At 31.4% G+C, this 19524-nt stretch overlaps 2 non-coding genes across 2 annotated transcripts; both read right to left on the bottom strand.

Moving 5' to 3' along the window:
* Positions 1-1094: 1094 nt before the first annotated feature.
* TRNAF-GAA (transfer RNA phenylalanine (anticodon GAA)) lies at positions 1095-1167 on the bottom strand. The gene has a single exon. It is a non-coding gene; the product is annotated as a tRNA-Phe (tRNA).
* An 11641-nt stretch (positions 1168-12808) lies between these two features.
* On the bottom strand, positions 12809-12881 carry TRNAF-GAA (transfer RNA phenylalanine (anticodon GAA)). Its single transcript has one exon. It is a non-coding gene; the product is annotated as a tRNA-Phe (tRNA).
* Between the last annotated feature and the right edge of the window lie 6643 nt (positions 12882-19524).

Genomic DNA, 19524 nt, shown 5'->3' with positions numbered 1-19524 from the left:
AATAAACATTCTCATCATTTAGAAGTTACTACTGAATACTCAACTATGTTAAGAAATGATGTTGTTTAAATTTGAAATAATTAAACTCTGATCACTACTCAAAGAAAAAAGAAAAATGCACTCAAACATGCCAAAACCAGGGACCTTTAGATCTTCAGTCTAACGCTCTCCCAACTGAGCTATTTCGGCAAGGTCTGTGTATGGCAAAAGTCACTAAGACATCAACTAAGCTATGTTTGCATGGTTACACAAGGTTAAGTATCAATATTTTTCTGTCAGCATGATTGCATGAAATGAAAAGAAAATATGTGTTTTATACTGTAAATATATCCATTACAAACCCTTAATCATACATTTAAGTAAAAGTTTTAACAAATTGTGGTCAGGAAGCATTGTTAGATTACTTCAAATTTTCATAATAGTTAGAGTAGCGTGACTTAAAACATGAAAACAATATTTAAGCTGTATTTATGCACCGTGTTGTTAAATAAACATTCTCATCATTTAGAAGTTACTACTGAATACTCAACTATGTTAAGAAATGATGTTGATTAAATTTGAAATAATTAAATTCTGATCACTACTCATGGAAAAAAGAAATATGCACTCAAACATGCCGAAACCAGGGACCTTTAGATCTTCAGTCTAACGCTCTCCCAACTGAGCTATTTCGGCATGGTCTGTGTATGGCAAAAGTCACTAAGACATCAACTGAGCTATGTTTGCATGGTTACACAAGGTTAAGTATCAATATTTTTCTGTCATCATGATTGCATGAAATGAAAAGAAAAGATGTATTTTATACTGTAAATATATAAATTACAAGCCCTTAATCATACATTTAAGTAAAAGTTTTAACAAATTGTGGTCAGGAAGCAGTTAGTTTACTTCAAATTTTCATAATAGAGTAGCATGACGGACAACATGAAAACAATATTTAAGCTGTATTTATGCACCGTGTTGTTAAATAAACATTCTCATCATTTAGAAGTTACTACTGAATACTCAACTATGTTAAGAAATGATGTTGTTTAAATTTGAAATAATTAAATTCTGATCACTACTCAAGGAAAAAAGAAAAATGCACTCAAACATGCCGAAACCCGGGATCGAACCAGGGACCTTTAGATCTTCAGTCTAACACTCTCCCAACTGAGCTATTTCGGCAAGGTATGTGTATGGCAAAAGTCACTAAGACCTCAACTGAGCTATGTTTGCATGGTTACACAAGGTTAAGTATCAATATTTTTCTGTCATCATGATTGCATGAAATGAAGAGAAAAGATGTGTTTTATACTGTAAATATATCCATTACAAACCCTTAGTCATACATTTAAGTAAAAGTTTTAACAAATTGTGGTCAGAAAGCAGTTAGTTTATTTCAAATTTTCATAATAGAGTAGCATGATGGACATCATGAAAACAATATTTAAGCTGTATTTAGGCACCGTGTTGTTAAATAAACATTCTCATCATTTAGAAGTTACCACTGAATACTCAACTATGTTAAGAAATGATGTTGTTTACATTTGAAATACTTAAAAACTGATAACTGCTCAAGGAAAGAAGAAAAAAGGTACTCAAACATGCTGAAACCCGGGACCTTTAGATCTTCAGTCTAACGCTCTCCCAACTGAGCTATTTTGGCAAAGTCTGTGTATGGCAAAAGTCACTAAGACCTCAACTGAGCTATGTTTGCATGGTTACACAAGGTTTAGTATCAATATTTTTCTGTCAGCATGATTGCATGAAATGAAAAGAAAATATGTGTTTTATACTGTAAATATATCCATTACAAACCCTTAATCATACATTTAAGTAAAAGTTTTAACAAATTGTGGTCAGGAAGCATTGTTAGATTACTTCAAATTTTCATAATAGTTAGAGTAGCGTGACTTACAACATGAAAACAATATTTAAGCTGTATTTATGCACCGTGTTGTTAAATAAACATTCTCATCATTTAGAAGTTACTACTGAATACTCAACTATGTTAAGAAATGATGTTGTTTAAATTTGAAATAATTAAATTCTGATCACTACTCAAGGAAAAAAGAAAAATGCACTCAAACATGCCGAAACCAGGGACCTTTAGATCTTCAGTCTAACGCTCTCCCAACTGAGCTATTTCGGCAAAGGCTGTGTATGGCAAAAGTCACTAAGACATCAACTGAGCTATGTTTGCATGGTTACACAAGGTTAAGTATCAATATTTTTCTGTCAGCATGATTGCATGAAATGAAAAGAAAATATGTGTTTTATACTGTAAATATATCCATTACAAACCCTTAATCATACATTTAAGTAAAAGTTTTAACAAATTGTGGTCAGGAAGCATTGTTAGATTACTTCAAATTTTCATAATAGTTAGAGTAGCGTGACTTAAAACATGAAAACAATATTTAAGCTGTATTTATGCACCTTGTTGTTAAATAAACATTCTCATCATTTAGAAGTTACTACTGAATACTCAACTATGTTAAGAAATGATGTTGTTTAAATTTGAAATAATTAAATTCTGATCACTACTCAAGGAAAAAAGAAAAATGCACGCAAACATGCCGAAACTCGGGATTGAACAAGGGACCTTTAGATCTTCAGTCTAACGCTCTCCCAACTGAGATATTTCGGCAAGGTATGTGTATGGCAAAAGTCACTAAGACCTCAACTGAGCTATGTTTGCATGGTTACACAAGGTTAAGTATCAATATTTTTCTGTCATCATGATTGCATGAAATGAAGAGAAAAGATGTGTTTTATACTGTAAATATATCCATTACAAACCCTTAATCATACATTTAAGTAAAAGTTTTAACAAATTGTGGTCAGAAAGCAGTTAGTTTATTTCAAATTTTCATAATAGAGTAGCATGATGGACATCATGAAAACAATATTTAAGCTGTATTTAGGCACCGTGTTGTTAAATAAACATTCTCATCATTTAGAAGTTACCACTGAATACTCAACTATGTTAAGAAATGATGTTGTTTACATTTGAAATACTTAAAAACTGATAACTGCTCAAGGAAAGAAGAAAAAAGGTACTCAAACATGCTGAAACCCGGGACCTTTAGATCTTCAGTCTAACGCTCTCCCAACTGAGCTATTTTGGCAAAGTCTGTGTATGGCAAAAGTCACTAAGACCTCAACTGAGCTATGTTTGCATGGTTACACAAGGTTTAGTATCAATATATTTCTGTCAGCATGATTGCATGAAATGAAAAGAAAATATGTGTTTTATACTGTAAATATATCCATTACAAACCCTTAATCATACATTTAAGTAAAAGTTTTAACAAACTGTGGTCAGGAAGCATTGTTAGATTACTTCAAATTTTCATAATAGTTAGAGTAGCGTGACTTACAACATGAAAACAATATTTAAGCTGTATTTATGCACTGTGTTGTTAAATAAACATTCTCATCATTTAGAAGATACTACTGAATACTCAACTATGTTAAGAAATGATGTTGTTTAAATTTGAAATAATTAAATTCTGATCAATACTCAAGGAAAAAAGAATAATGCACTCAAACATGCCGAAACCAGGGACCTTTAGATCTTCAGTCTAACGCTCTCCCAACTGAGCTATTTCGGCAAGGTCTGGGTATGGCAAAAGTCACTAAGACATCAACTGAGCTATGTTTGCATGGTTACACAAGGTTAAGTATCAATATTTTTCTGTCATCATGATTGCATGAAATGAAAAGAAAATATGTGTTTTATACTGTAAATATATCCATTACAAACCCTTAATCATACATTTAAGTAAAAGTTTTAACAAATTGTGGTCAGGAAGCATTGTTAGATTACTTCAAATTTTAATAATAGTTAGAGTAGCGTGACTTAAAACATGAAAACAATATTTAAGCTGTATTTATGCACCTTGTTGTTAAATAAACATTCTCATCATTTAGAAGTTACTACTGAATACTCAACTATGTTAAGAAATGATGTTGTTTAAATTTGAAATAATTAAATTCTGATCACTACTCAAGGAAAAAAGAAAAATGCACGCAAACATGCCGAAACTCGGGATTGAACAAGGGACCTTTAGATCTTCAGTCTAACGCTCTCCCAACTGAGCTATTTCAGCAAGGTATGTGTATGGCAAAAGTCACTAAGACCTCAACTGAGCTATGTTTGCATGGTTACACAAGGTTAAGTATCAATATTTTTCTGTCATCATGATTGCATGAAATGAAGAGAAAAGATGTGTTTTATACTGTAAATATATCCATTACAAACCCTTAATCATACATTTAAGTAAAAGTTTTAACAAATTGTGGTCAGAAAGCAGTTAGTTTATTTGAAATTTTCATAATAGAGTAGGATGATGGACATCATGAAAACAATATTTAAGTTGTATTTATGCACCGTGTTGTTAAATAAACCTTCTCATCATTTAGAAGTTACCACTGAATACTCAACTATGTTAAGAAATGATGTTGTATACATTTGAAATACTTAAAAACTGATAACTGCTCAAGTAAAGAAGAAAAAAGGTACTCAAACATGCTGAAACCTGGGACCTTTAGATCTTCAGTCTAACGCTCTCCCAACTGAGCTATTTTGGCAAAGTCTGTGTATGGCAAAAGTCACTAAGACCTCAACTGAGCTATGTTTGCATGGTTACACAAGGTTTAGTATCAATATTTTTCTGTCATCATGATTGCATGAAATGAAGAGAAAAGATGTGTTTTATACTGTAAATATATAAATTACAAGCCCTTAATCATACATTTCAGTAAAAGTTTTAACAAATTGTGGTCATGAAGCATTGTTAGATTACTTCAAATTTTCATAATAGTTAGAGTAGCGTGACTTAAAACATGAAAACAATATTTAAGCTGTATTTATGCACCGTGTTGTTAAATAAACATTCTCATCATTTAGAAGTTACTACTGAAATCTCAACTATGTTAAGAAATGACGTGGTTTACATTTGAAATAATTAAATACTGATAACTACTCAAGGAAAAAAGAAAAAAGTTACTCAAACATGCCGAAACCCGGGACCTTTAGATCTTCAGTCTAACACTCTCCCAATTGAGCTATTTCAGCAATGTCTGTGTATGGCAAAAGTCACTAAGACCTCAACTGAGTTATGTTTGCATGGTTACACAAGGTTTAGTATCAATATTTTTCTGTCAGCATGATTGCATGAAATGAAAAGAAAATATGTGTTTTATACTGTAAATATATCCATTACAAACCCTTAATCATACATTTAAGTAAAAGTTTTAACAAATTGTGATCAGGAAGCATTGTTAGATTACTTCAAATTTTCATAATAGTTAGAGTAGCGTGACTTAAAACATGAAAACAATATTTAAGCTGTATTTATGCACCGTGTTGTTAAATAAACATTCTCATCATTTAGAAGTTACTACTGAATACTCAACTATGTTAAGAAATGATGTTGTTTAAATTTGAAATAATTAAATTCTGATCACTACTCAAGCAAAAAAGAAAAATGCACTCAAACATGCCGAAACCAGGGACCTTTAGATCTTCAGTCTAACGCTCTCCCAACTGAGCTATTTCGGCAAGGTCTGTGTATGGCAAAAGTCACTAAGACATCAACTGAGCTATGTTTGCATGGTTACACAAGGTTAAGTATCAATATTTTTCTGTCAGCATGATTGCATGAAATGAAAAGAAAATATGTGTTTTATACTGTAAATATATCCATTACAAACCCTTAATCATACATTTAAGTAAAAGTTTTAACAAATTGTGGTCAGGAAGCATTGTTAGATTACATCAAATTTTCATAATAGTTAGAGTAGCGTGACTTAAAACATGAAAACAATATTTAAGCTGTATTTATGCACCGTGTTGTTAAATAAATATCATCATTTAGAAGTTACTACTGAATACTCAACTATGTTTAGAAATGATGTTGTTTAAATTTGAAATAATTAAATTCTGATCACTACTCAAGGAAAAAAGAAAAATGCACGCAAACATGCCGAAACCCGGGATTGAACAAGGGACCTTTAGATCTTCAGTCTAACGCTCTCCCAACTGAGCTATTTTGGCAAGGTATGTGTATGACAAAAGTCACTAAGACCTCAACTGAGCTATGTTTGCATGGTTACACAAGGTTAAGTATTAATATTTTTCTGTCATCATGATTGCATGAAATGAAGAGAAAAGATGTGTTTTATACTGTAAATATATCCATTACAAACCCTTAATCATACATTTAAGTAAAAGTTTTAACAAATTGTGGTCAGAAAGCAGTTAGTTTATTTAAAATTTTCATAATAGAGTAGCATGATGGACATCATGAAAACAATATTTAAGCTGTATTTATGCACCGTGTTGTTAAATAAACATTCTCATCATTTAGAAGTTGCCACTGAATACTCAACTATGTTAAGAAATGATGTTGTTTACATTTGAAATACTTAAAAACTGATAACTGCTCAAGGAAAGAAGAAAAAAGGTACTCAAACATGCTGAAACCCGGGACCTTTAGATCTTCAGTCTAACGCTCTCCCAACTGAGCTATTTTGGCAAAGTCTGTGTATGGCAAAAGTCACTAAGACCTCAACTGAGCTATGTTTGCATGGTTACACAAGGTTTAGTATCAATATTTTTCTGTCATCATGATTGCATGAAATGAAAAGAAAATATGTGTTTTATACTGTAAATATATCCATTACAAACCCTTAATCATACATTTAAGTAAAAGTTTTAACAAATTGTGGTCAGGAAGCATTGTTAGATTACTTCAAATTTTCATAATAGTTAGAGTAGCGTGACTTAAAACATGAAAACAATATTTAAGCTGTATTTATGCACCGTGTTGTTAAATAAACATTCTCATCATTTAGAAGTTACTACTGAATACTCAACTATGTTAAGAAATGATGTTGATTAAATTTGAAATAATTAAATTCTGATCACTACTCATGGAAAAAAGAAATATGCACTCAAACATGCCGAAACCAGGGACCTTTAGATCTTCAGTCTAACGCTCTCCCAACTGAGCTATTTCGGCATGGTCTGTGTATGGCAAAAGTCACTAAGACATCAACTGAGCTATGTTTGCATGGTTACACAAGGTTAAGTATCAATATTTTTCTGTCATCATGATTGCATGAAATGAAGAGAAAATATGTATTTTATACTGTAAATATATAAATTACAATCCCTTAATCATACATTTAAGTAAAAGTTTTAACAAACTGTGGTCAGGAAGCAGTTAGTTTACTTCAAATTTTCATAATAGAGTAGCATGACGGACAACATGAAAACAATATTTAAGCTGTATTTATGCACAGTGTTGTTAAATAAACATTCTCATCATTTAGAAGTTACTACTGAATACTCAACTATGTTAAGAAATGATGTTGTTTAAATTTGAATAATTAAATTCTGATCATTACTCAAGGAAAAAAGAAAAATGCACTCAAACATGCCAAAACCCGGGATCGAACCAGGGACCTTTAGATCTTCAGTCTAACGCTCTCCCAACGGAGCTATTTCGGCAAGGTCTGTGTATGGCAAAAGTCACTAAGACATCAACTGAGCTATGTTTGCATGGTTACACAAGGTTAAGTATCAATATTTTTCTGTCAGCATGATTCCATGAAATGAAAAGAAAATATGTGTTTTATACTGTAAATATATCCATTACAAACCCTTAATCATACATTTAAGTAAAAGTTTTAACAAATTGTGGTCAGGAAGCATTGTTAGATTACTTCAAATTTTCATAATAGTTAGAGTAGCGTGACTTAAAACATGAAAACAATATTTAAGCTGTACTTATGCACCGTGTTGTTAAATAAACATTCTCATCATTTAGAAGTTACTACTGAATACTAAACTATGTTAAGAAATGATGTTGTTTAAATTTGAAATAATTAAATTCTGATCACTACTCAAGGAAAAAAGAAAAATGCACGCAAACATGCCAAAACCAGGGATTGAACAAGGGACCTTTAGATCTTCAGTCTAACGCTCTCCCAACTGAGCTATTTCGGCAAGGTATGTGTATGACAAAAGTCACTAAGACCTCAACTGAGCTATGTTTGCATGGTTAAACAAGGTTAAGTATTAATATTTTTCTGTCATCATGATTGCATGAAATGAAGAGAAAATATGTGTTTTATACTGTAAATATATCAATTACAAACCCTTAATCATACATTTAAGTAAAAGTTTTAACAAATTGTGGTCAGGAAGCATTGTTAGATTACTTCAAATTTTCATAATAGTTAGAGTAGCGTGACTTACAACATGAAAACAATATTTAAGCTGTATTTATGCACCGTGTTGTTAAATAAACATTCTCATCATTTAGAAGTTACTACTGAATACTCAACTATGTTAAGAAATGATGTTGTTAAAATTTGAAATAATTAAATTCTGATCACTACTCAAGGAAAAAAGAAAAATGCACTCAAACATGCCGAAACCAGGGACCTTTAGATCTTCAGTCTAACACTCTCCCAACTGAGCTATTTCGGCAAGGTCTGTGAATGGCAAAAGTCACTAAGACATCAACTGAGCTATGTTTGCATGGTTACACAAGGTTAAGTATCAATATTTTTCTGTCATCATGATTGCATGAAATGAAAAGAAAATATGTGTTTTATGCTGTAAATATATCCATTACAAACCCTTAATCATACATTTAAGTAAAAGTTTTAACAAATTGTGGTCAGGAAGCATTGTTAGATTACTTCAAATTTTCATAATAGTTAGAGTAGCGAGACTTAAAACATGAAAACAATATTTAAGCTGTATTTATGCACTGTGTTGTTAAATAAACATTCTCATCATTTAGAAGTTACTACTGAATACTCAACTATGTTAAGAAATGATGTTGTTTAAATTTGAAATAATTAAATTCTGATCACTACTCAAGGAAAAAAAAAAATGCGCGCAAACATGCCGAAACCCGGGATTGAACAAGGAACCTTTAGATCTTCAGTCTAACGCCCTCCCAACTGAGCTATTTCGGCAAGGTATGTGTATGGCAAAAGTCACTAAGACCTCAACTGAGCTATGTTTGCATGGTTACACAAGGTTAAGTATCAATATTTTTCTGTCATCATGATTGCATGAAATGAAGAGAAAAGATGTGTTTTATACTGTAAATATATCCATTACAAACCCTTAATCATACATTTAAGTAAAAGTTTTAACAAATTGTGGTCAGAAAGCAGTTAGTTTATTTCAAATTTTCATAATAGAGTAGCATGATGGACATCATGAAAACAATATTTAAGCTGTATTTATGCACCGTGTTGTTAAATAAACATTCTCATCATTTAGAAGTTACCACTGAATACTCAACTATGTTAAGAAATGATGTTGTTTACAATTGAAATACTTAAAAACTGATAACTGCTCAAGGAAAGAAGAAAAAAGGTACTCAAACATGCTGAAACCCGGGACCTTTAGATCTTCAGTCTAACGCTCTCCCAACTGAGCTATTTTGGCAAAGTCTGTGTATGGCAAAAGTCACTAAGACCTCAACTGAGCTATGTTTGCATGGTTACACAAGGTTTAGTATCAATATTTTTCTGTCATCATGATTGCATGAAATGAAAAGAAAATATGTGTTTTATACTGTAAATATATCCATTACAAACCCTTAATCATACATTTAAGTAAAAGTTTTAACAAATTGTGGTCAGGAAGCATTGTTAGATTACTTCAAATTTTCATAATAGTTAGAGTAGCGTGACTTAAAACATGAAAACAATATTTAAGCTGTATTTATGCACCGTGTTGTTAAATAAACATTCTCATCATTTAGAAGTTACTACTGAATACTCAACTATGTTAAGAAATGATGTTGTTTAAATTTGAAATAATTAAATTCTGATCACTACTCAAGGAAAAAAGAAAAATGCACTCAAACATGCCGAAACCAGGGACCTTTAGATCTTCAGTCTAACGCTCTCCCAACTGAGCTATTTCGGCAAGGTCTGTGTATGGCAAAAGTCACTAAGACATCAACTGAGCTATGTTTGCATGGTTACACAAGGTTAAGTATCAATATTTTTCTGTCAGCATGATTGCATGAAATGAAAAGAAAATATGTGTTTTATACTGTAAATATATCCATTACAAACCCTTAATCATACATTTAAGTAAAAGTTTTAACAAATTGTGGTCAGAAAGCATTGTTAGATTACTTCAAATTTTCATAATAGTTAGAGTAGCGTGACTTAAAACATGAAAACAAAATTTAAGCTGTATTTATGCACCGTGTTGTTAAATAAACATTCTCATCATTTAGAAGTTACTACTGAATACTCAACTATGTTAAGAAATGATGTTGTTTAAATTTGAAATAATTAAATTCTGATCACTACTCAAGGAAAAAAGAAAAATGCACGCAAACATGCCAAAACCCGGGATTGAACAAGGGACCTTTAGATCTTCAGTCTAATGCTCTCCCAACTGAGCTATTTCGGCAAGGTATGTGTATGACAAAAGTCACTAAGACCTCAACTGAGCTATGTTTGCATGGTTACACAAGGTTAAGTATTAATATTTTTCTGTCATCATGATTGCATGAAATGAAGAGAAAATATGTGTTTTATACTTTAAATATATCAATTACAAACCCTTAATCATACATTTAAGTAAAAGTTTTAACAAATTGTGGTCAGGAAGCATTGTTAGATTACTTCAAATTTTCATAATAGTTAGAGTAGCGTGACTTAAAACATGAAAACAATATTTAAGCTGTATTTATGCACCGTGTTGTTAAATAAACATTCTCATCATTTAGAAGTTACTACTGAATACTCAACTATGTTAAGAAATGATGTTGTTAAAATTTGAAATAATTAAATTCTGATCACTACTCAAGGAAAAAAGAAAAATGCACTCCAACATGCCGAAACCAGGGACCTTTAGATCTTCAGTCTAACACTCTCCCAACTGAGCTATTTCGGCAAGGTCTGTGAATGGCAAAAGTCACTAAGACATCAACTGAGCTATGTTTGCATGGTTACACAAGGTTAAGTATCAATATTTTTCTGTCATCATGATTGCATGAAATGAAAAGAAAATATGTGTTTTATACTGTAAATATATCCATTACAAACCCTTAATCATACATTTAAGTAAAAGTTTTAACAAATTGTGGTCAGAAAGCAGTTAGTTTATTTCAAATTTTCATAATAGAGTAGCATGATGGACATCATGAAAACAATATTTAAGCTGTATTTATGCACCGTGTTGTTAAATAAACATTCTCATAATTTAGAAGTTACCACTGAATTCTCAACTATGTTAAGAAATGATGTTGTTTATATTTGAAATACTTAAAAACTGATAACTGCTCAAGGAAAGAAGAAAAAAGGTACTCAAACATGCTGAAACCCGGGACCTTTAGAACTTCAGTCTAACGCTCTCCCAACTGAGCTATTTTGGCAAAGTCTGTGTATGGCAAAAGTCACTAAGACCTCAACTGAGCTATGTTTGCATGGTTACACAAGGTTTAGTATCAATATTTTTCTGTCATCATGATTGCATGAAATGAAAAGAAAATATGTGTTTTATACTGTAAATATATCCATTACAAACCCTTAATCATACATTTAAGTAAAAGTTTTAACAAATTGTGGTCAGGAAGCATTGTTAGATTACTTCAAATTTTCATAATAGTTAGAGTAGCGTGACTTACAACATGAAAACAATATTTAAGCTGTATTTATGCACCGTGTTGTTAAATAAACATTCTCATCATTTAGAAGTTACTACTGAATTCTCAACTAAGTTAAGAAATGATGTTGTTTAATTTTGAAATAATTAAATTCTGATCACTACTCAAGGAAAAAAGAAAAATGCACTCAAACATGCCAAAACCAGGGACCTTTAGATCTTCAGTCTAACGCTCTCCCAACTGAGCTATTTCGGCAAGGTCTGTGTATGGCAAAAGTCACTAAGACATCAACTGAGCTATGTTTGCATGGTTACACAAGGTTAAGTATCAATATTTTTCTGTCAGCATGATTCCATGAAATGAAAAGAAAATATGTGTTTTATACTGTAAATATATCCATTACAAACCCTTAATCATACATTTAAGTAAAAGTTTTAACAAATTGTGGTCAGGAAGCATTGTTAGATTACTTCAAATTTTCATAATAGTTAGAGTAGCGTGACTTAAAACATGAAAACAATATTTAAGCTGTATTTATGCACCGTGTTGTTAAATAAACATTCTCATCATTTAGAAGTTACTACTGAATACTCAACTATGTTAAGAAATGATGTTGATTAAATTTGAAATAATTAAATTCTGATCACTACTCATGGAAAAAAGAAATATGCACTCAAACATGCCGAAACCAGGGACCTTTAGATCTTCAGTCTAACGCTCTCCCAACTGAGCTATTTCGGCATGGTCTGTGTATGGCAAAAGTCACTAAGACATCAACTGAGCTATGTTTGCATGGTTACACAAGGTTAAGTATCAATATTTTTCTGTCATCATGATTGCATGAAATGAAGAGAAAAGATGTATTTTATACTGTAAATATATAAATTACAAGCCCTTAATCATACATTTAAGTAAAAGTTTTAACAAATTGTGGTCAGGAAGCAGTTAGTTTACTTCAAATTTTCATAATAGAGTAGCATGACGGACAACATGAAAACAATATTTAAGCTGTATTTATGCACCGTGTTGTTAAATAAACATTCTCATCATTTAGAAGTTACTACTGAATACTCAACTATGTTAAGAAATGATGTTGTTTAAATTTGAAATAATTAAATTCTGATCACTTCTCAAGGAAAAAAGAAAAATGCACTCAAACATGCCGAAACCCGGGATCGAACCAGGGACCTTTAGATCTTCAGTCTAACGCTCTCCCAACTGAGCTATTTCGGCAAGGTATGTGTATGGCAAAAGTCACTAAGACCTCAACGGAGCTATGTTTGCATGGTTACACAAGGTTATGTATCAATATTTTTCTGTCATCATGATTGCATGAAATGAAGAGAAAAGATGTGTTTTATACTGTAAATATATCCATTACAAACCCTTAATCATACATTTAAGTAAAAGTTTTAACAAATTGTGGTCAGAAAGCAGTTAGTTTATTTCAAATTTTCATAATAGAGTAGCATGATGGACATCATGAAAACAATATTTAAGCTGTATTTATGCACCGTGTTGTTAAATAAACATTCTCATCATTTAGAAGTTACCACTGAATACTCAACTATGTTAAGAAATGATGTTGTTTACATTTGAAATACTTAAAAACTGATAACTGCTCAAGGAAAGAAGAAAAAAGGTACTCAAACATGCTGAAACCCGGGACCTTTAGATCTTCAGTCTAACGCTCTCCCAACTGAGCTATTTTGGCAAAGTCTGTGTATGGCAAAAGTCACTAAGACCTCAACTGAGCTATGTTTGCATGGTTACACAAGGTTTAGTATCAATATTTTTCTGTCATCATGATTGCATGAAATGAAAAGAAAATATGTGTTTTATACTGTAAATATATCCATTACAAACCCTTAATCATACATGTAAGTAAAAGTTTTAACAAATTGTGGTCAGGAAGCATTGTTAGATTACTTCAAATTTTCATAATAGTTAGAGTAGCGTGACTTAAAACATGAAAACAATATTTAAGCTGTATTTATGCACCGTGTTGTTAAATAAACATTCTCATCATTTAGAAGTTACTACTGAATACTCAACTATGTTAAGAAATGATGTTGTTTAAATTTGAAATAATTAAATTCTGATCACTACTCAAGGAAAAAAGAAAAATGCACTCAAACATGCCAAAACCAGGGACCTTTAGATCTTCAGTCTAACGCTCTCCCAACTGAGCTATTTTGGCAAGGTCTGTGTATGGCAAAAGTCACTAAGACATCAACTGAGCTATGTTTGCATGGTTACACAAGGTTAAGTATCAATATTTTTCTGTCAGCATGATTGCATGAAATGAAAAGAAAATATGTGTTTTATACTGTAAATATATCCATTACAAACCCTTAATCATACATTTAAGTAAAAGTTTTAACAAATTGTGGTCAGGAAGCATTGTTAGATTACTTCAAATTTTCATAATAGTTAGAGTAGCGTGACTTAAAACATGAAAACAATATTTAAGCTGTATTTATGCACCGTGTTGTTAAATAAACATTCTCATCATTTAGAAGTTACTACTGAATACTCAACTATGTTAAGAAATGATGTTGTTTAAATTTGAAATAATTAAATTCTGATCACTACTCAAGGAAAAAAGAAAAATGCACGCAAACATGCCAAAACCCGGGATTGAACAAGGGACCTTTAGATCTTCAGTCTAACGCTCTCCCAACTGAGCTATTTCGGCAAGGTATGTGTATGACAAAAGTCACTAAGACATCAACTGAGCTATATTTGCATGGTTACACAAGGTTAAGTATCATTATTTTTCTGTCATCATGATTGCATTAAATGAAGAGAAAAGATGTGTTTTATACTGTAAATATATAAATTACAAGCCCTTAATCAAACATTTAAGTAAAAGTTTTAACAAATTGTGGTCAGGAAGCAGTTAGTTTACTTCAAATTTTCATAATAGAGTAGCATGACGGACAACATGAAAACAATATTTAAGCTGTATTAATGCACCGTGTTGTTAAATAAACATTCTCATCATTTAGAAGTTACTACTGAATACTCAACTATGTTAAGAAACGATGTTGTTTACATTTGAAATACTTAAAAACTGATAACTGCTCAAGGAAATAAGAAAAAATGCACTCAAACATGCTGAAACCTGGGACCTTTAGATCTTCAGTCTAACGCTCTCCCAACTGAGCTATTTTGGCAAAGTCTGTGTATGGCAAAAGTCACTAAGACCTCAACTGAGCTATGTTTGCATGGTTACACAAGGTTAAGTATCAATATTTTTCTGTCATCATGATTGCATGAAATGAAGAGAAAAGATGTGTTTTATACTGTAAATATATCCATTACAAATCCTTAATCATACATTTAAGTAAAAGTTTTAACAAATTGTGGTCAGGAAGCATTGTAAGATTACTTCAAATTTTCATAATAGTTAGAGTAGCATGACTTACAACATGAAAACAATATTTAAGCTGTATTTATGCACCGTGTTGTTAAATAAACATTCTCATCATTTAAAAGTTACTACTGAATACTCAACTATGTTAAGAAATGATGTGGTTTACATTTGAAATAATTAAATACTGATCACTACTCAAGGAAAAAAGAAAAAATTTTCTCAAACATGCAGAAACCAGGGACCTTTAGATCTTCAGTCTAACGCTCTCCCAACTGAGCTATTTCGGCAAGGTATGTGTATGGCAAAAGTCACTAAGACCTCAACTGAGCTATGTTTGCATGGTTACACAAGGTTAAGTATCAATATTTTTCTGTCATCATGATTGCATGAAATGAAGAGAAAAGATGTGTTTTATACTGTAAATATATCCATTACAAACCCTTAATCATACATTTAAGTAAAAGTTTTAACAAATTGTGGTCAGAAAGCAGTTAGTTTATTTCAAATTTTCATAATAGAGTAGCATGATGGACATCATGAAAACAATATTTAAGCTGTATTTAGGCACCGTGTTGTTAAATAAACATTCTCATCATTTAGAAGTTACCACTGAATACTCAACTATGTTAAGAAATGATGTTGTTTACATTTGAAATACTTAAAAACTGATAACTGCTCAAGGAAAGAAGAAAAAAGGTACTCAAACATGCTGAAACCCGGGACCTTTAGATCTTCAGTCTAACGCTCTCCCAACTGAGCTATTTTGGCAAAGTCTGTGTATGGCAAAAGTCACTAAGACCTCAACTGAGCTATGTTTGCATGGTTACACAAGGTTTAGTATCAATATTTTTCTGTCAGCATGATTGCATGAAATGAAAAGAAAATATGTGTTTTATACTGTAAATATATCCATTACAAACCCTTAATCATACATTTAAGTAAAAGTTTTAACAAATTGTGATCAGGAAGCATTGTTAGATTACTTCAAATTTTCATAATAGTTAGAGTAGCGTGACTTAAAACATGAAAACAATATTTAAGCTGTATTTATGCACCGTGTTGTTAAATAAACATTCTCATCATTTAGAAGTTACTACTGAAATCTCAACTATGTTAAGAAATGACGTGGTTTACATTTGAAATAATTAAATACTGATAACTACTCAAGGAAAAAAGAAAAAAGTTACTCAAACATGCCGAAACCCGGGACCTTTAGATCTTCAGTCTAACACTCTCCCAATTGAGCTATTTCAGCAATGTCTGTGTATGGCAAAAGTCACTAAGACCTCAACTGAGTTATGTTTGCATGGTTACACAAGGTTTAGTATCAATATTTTTCTGTCAGCATGATTGCATGAAATGAAAAGAAAATATGTGTTTTATACTGTAAATATATCCATTACAAACCCTTAATCATACATTTAAGTAAAAGTTTTAACAAATTGTGATCAGGAAGCATTGTTAGATTACTTCAAATTTTCATAATAGTTAGAGTAGCGTGACTTAAAACATGAAAACAATATTTAAGCTGTATTTATGCACCGTGTTGTTAAATAAACATTCTAATCATTTAGAAGTTACTACTGAATACTCAACTATGTTAAGAAATGATGTTGTTTAAATTTGAAATAATTAAATTCTGATCACTACTCAAGCAAAAAAGAAAAATGCACTCAAACATGCCGAAACCAGGGACCTTTAGATCTTCAGTCTAACGCTCTCCCAACTGAGCTATTTCGGCAAGGTCTGTGTATGGCAAAAGTCACTAAGACATCAACTGAGCTATGTTTGCATGGTTACACAAGGTTAAGTATCAATATTTTTCTGTCAGCATGATTGCATGAAATGAAAAGAAAATATGTGTTTTATACTGTAAATATATCCATTACAAACCCTTAATCATACATTTAAGTAAAAGTTTTAACAAATTGTGGTCAGGAAGCATTGTTAGATTACATCAAATTTTCATAATAGTTAGAGTAGCGTGACTTAAAACATGAAAACAATATTTAAGCTGTATTTATGCACCGTGTTGTTAAATAAATATCATCATTTAGAAGTTACTACTGAATACTCAACTATGTTAAGAAATGATGTTGTTTAAATTTGAAATAATTAAATTCTGATCACTACTCAAGGAAAAAAGAAAAATGCACGCAAACATGCCGAAACCCGGGATTGAACAAGGGACCTTTAGATCTTCAGTCTAACGCTCTCCCAACTGAGCTATTTTGGCAAGGTATGTGTATGACAATAGTCACTAAGACCTCAACTGAGCTATGTTTGCATGGTTACACAAGGTTAAGTATTAATATTTTTCTGTCATCATGATTGCATGAAATGAAGAGAAAAGATGTGTTTTATACTGTAAATATATCCATTACAAACCCTTAATCATACATTTAAGTAAAAGTTTTAACAAATTGTGGTCAGAAAGCAGTTAGTTTATTTCAAATTTTCATAATAGAGTAGCATGATGGACATCATGAAAACAATATTTAAGCTGTATTTATGCACCGTGTTGTTAAATAAACATTCTCATCATTTAGAAGTTGCCACTGAATACTCAACTATGTTAAGAAATGATGTTGTTTACATTTGAAATACTTAAAAACTGATAACTGCTCAAGGAAAGAAGAAAAAAGGTACTCAAACATGCTGAAACCCGGGACCTTTAGATCTTCAGTCTAACGCTCTCCCAACTGAGCTATTTTGGCAAAGTCTGTGTATGGCAAAAGTCACTAAGACCTCAACTGAGCTATGTTTGCATGGTTACACAAGGTTTAGTATCAATATTTTTCTGTCATCATGATTGCATGAAATGAAAAGAAAATATGTGTTTTATACTGTAAATATATCCATTACAAACACTTAATCATACATTTAAGTAAAAGTTTTAACAAATTGTGGTTAGGAAGCATTGTTAGATTACTTCAAATTTTCATAATAGTTAGAGTAGCGTGACTTAAAACATGAAAACAATATTTAAGCTGTATTTATGCACCGTGTTGTTAAATAAACATTCTCATCATTTAGAAGTTACTACTGAATACTCAACTATGTTAAGAAATGATGTTGATTAAATTTGAAATAATTAAATTCTGATCACTACTCATGGAAAAAAGAAATATGCACTCAAACATGCCGAAACCAGGGACCTTTAGATCTTCAGTCTAACGCTCTCCCAACTGAGCTATTTCGGCATGGTCTGTGTATGGCAAAAGTCACTAAGACATCAACTGAGCTATGTTTGCATGGTTACACAAGGTTAAGTATCAATATTTTTCTGTCATCATGATTGCATGAAATGAAGAGAAAAGATGTATTTTATACTGTAAATATATAAATTACAAGCCCTTAATCATACATTTAAGTAAAAGTTTTAACAAACTGTGGTCAGGAAGCAGTTAGTTTACTTCAAATTTTCATAATAGAGTAGCATGACGGACAACATGAAAACAATATTTAAGCTGTATTTATGCACAGTGTTGTTAAATAAACATTCTCATCATTTAGAAGTTACTACTGAATACTCAACTATGTTAAGAAATGATGTTGTTTAAATTTGAAATAATTAAATTCTGATCATTACTCAAGGAAAAAAGAAAAATGCACTCAAACATGCCGAAACCCGGGATCGAACCAGGGACCTTTAGATCTTCAGTCTAACGCTCTCCCAACGGAGCTATTTCAGCAAGGTATGTGTATGGCAAAAGTCACTAAGACCTCAACTGAGCTATGTTTGCATGGTTACACAAGGTTAAGTATCAATATTTTTCTGTCATCATGATTGCATGAAATGAAGAGAAAAGATGTGTTTTATACTGTAAATATATCCATTACAAACCCTTAATCATACATTTAAGTAAAAGTTTTAACAAATTGTGGTCAGAAAGCAGTTAGTTTATTTCAAATTTTCATAATAGAGTAGCATGATGGACATCATGAAAACAATATTTAAGCTGTATTTATGCACCGTGTTGTTAAATAAACATTCTCATCATTTAGAAGTTACCACTGAATACTCAACTATGTTAAGAAATGATGTTGTTTACAATTGAAATACTTAAAAACTGATAACTGCTCAAGGAAAGAAGAAAAAAGGTACTCAAACATACTGAAACCCGGGACCTTTAGATCTTCAGTCTAACGCTCTCCCAACTGAGCTATTTTGGCAAAGTCTGTGTATGGCAAAAGTCACTAAGACCTCAACTGAGCTATGTTTGCATGGTTACACAAGGTTTAGTATCAATATTTTTCTGTCATCATGATTGCATGAAATGAAAAGAAAATATGTGTTTTATACTGTAAATATATCCATTACAAACCCTTAATCATACATTTAAGTAAAAGTTTTAACAAATTGTGGTCAGGAAGCATTGTTAGATTACTTCAAATTTTCATAATAGTTAGAGTAGCGTGACTTAAAACATGAAAACAATATTTAAGCTGTATTTATGCACCGTGTTGTTAAATAAACATTCTCATCATTTAGAA

The sequence above is a fragment of the Taudactylus pleione genome, unplaced genomic scaffold (genome assembly GCF_031769625.1).
Source record: "Taudactylus pleione unplaced genomic scaffold, aTauple2 ptg000815l, whole genome shotgun sequence".
Classification (NCBI taxonomy): domain Eukaryota; kingdom Metazoa; phylum Chordata; class Amphibia; order Anura; family Myobatrachidae; genus Taudactylus; species Taudactylus pleione.
The sequence above is the reverse complement of the archived record's forward strand: the minus strand, read 5'-3'. Positions and strand labels throughout refer to the sequence as shown.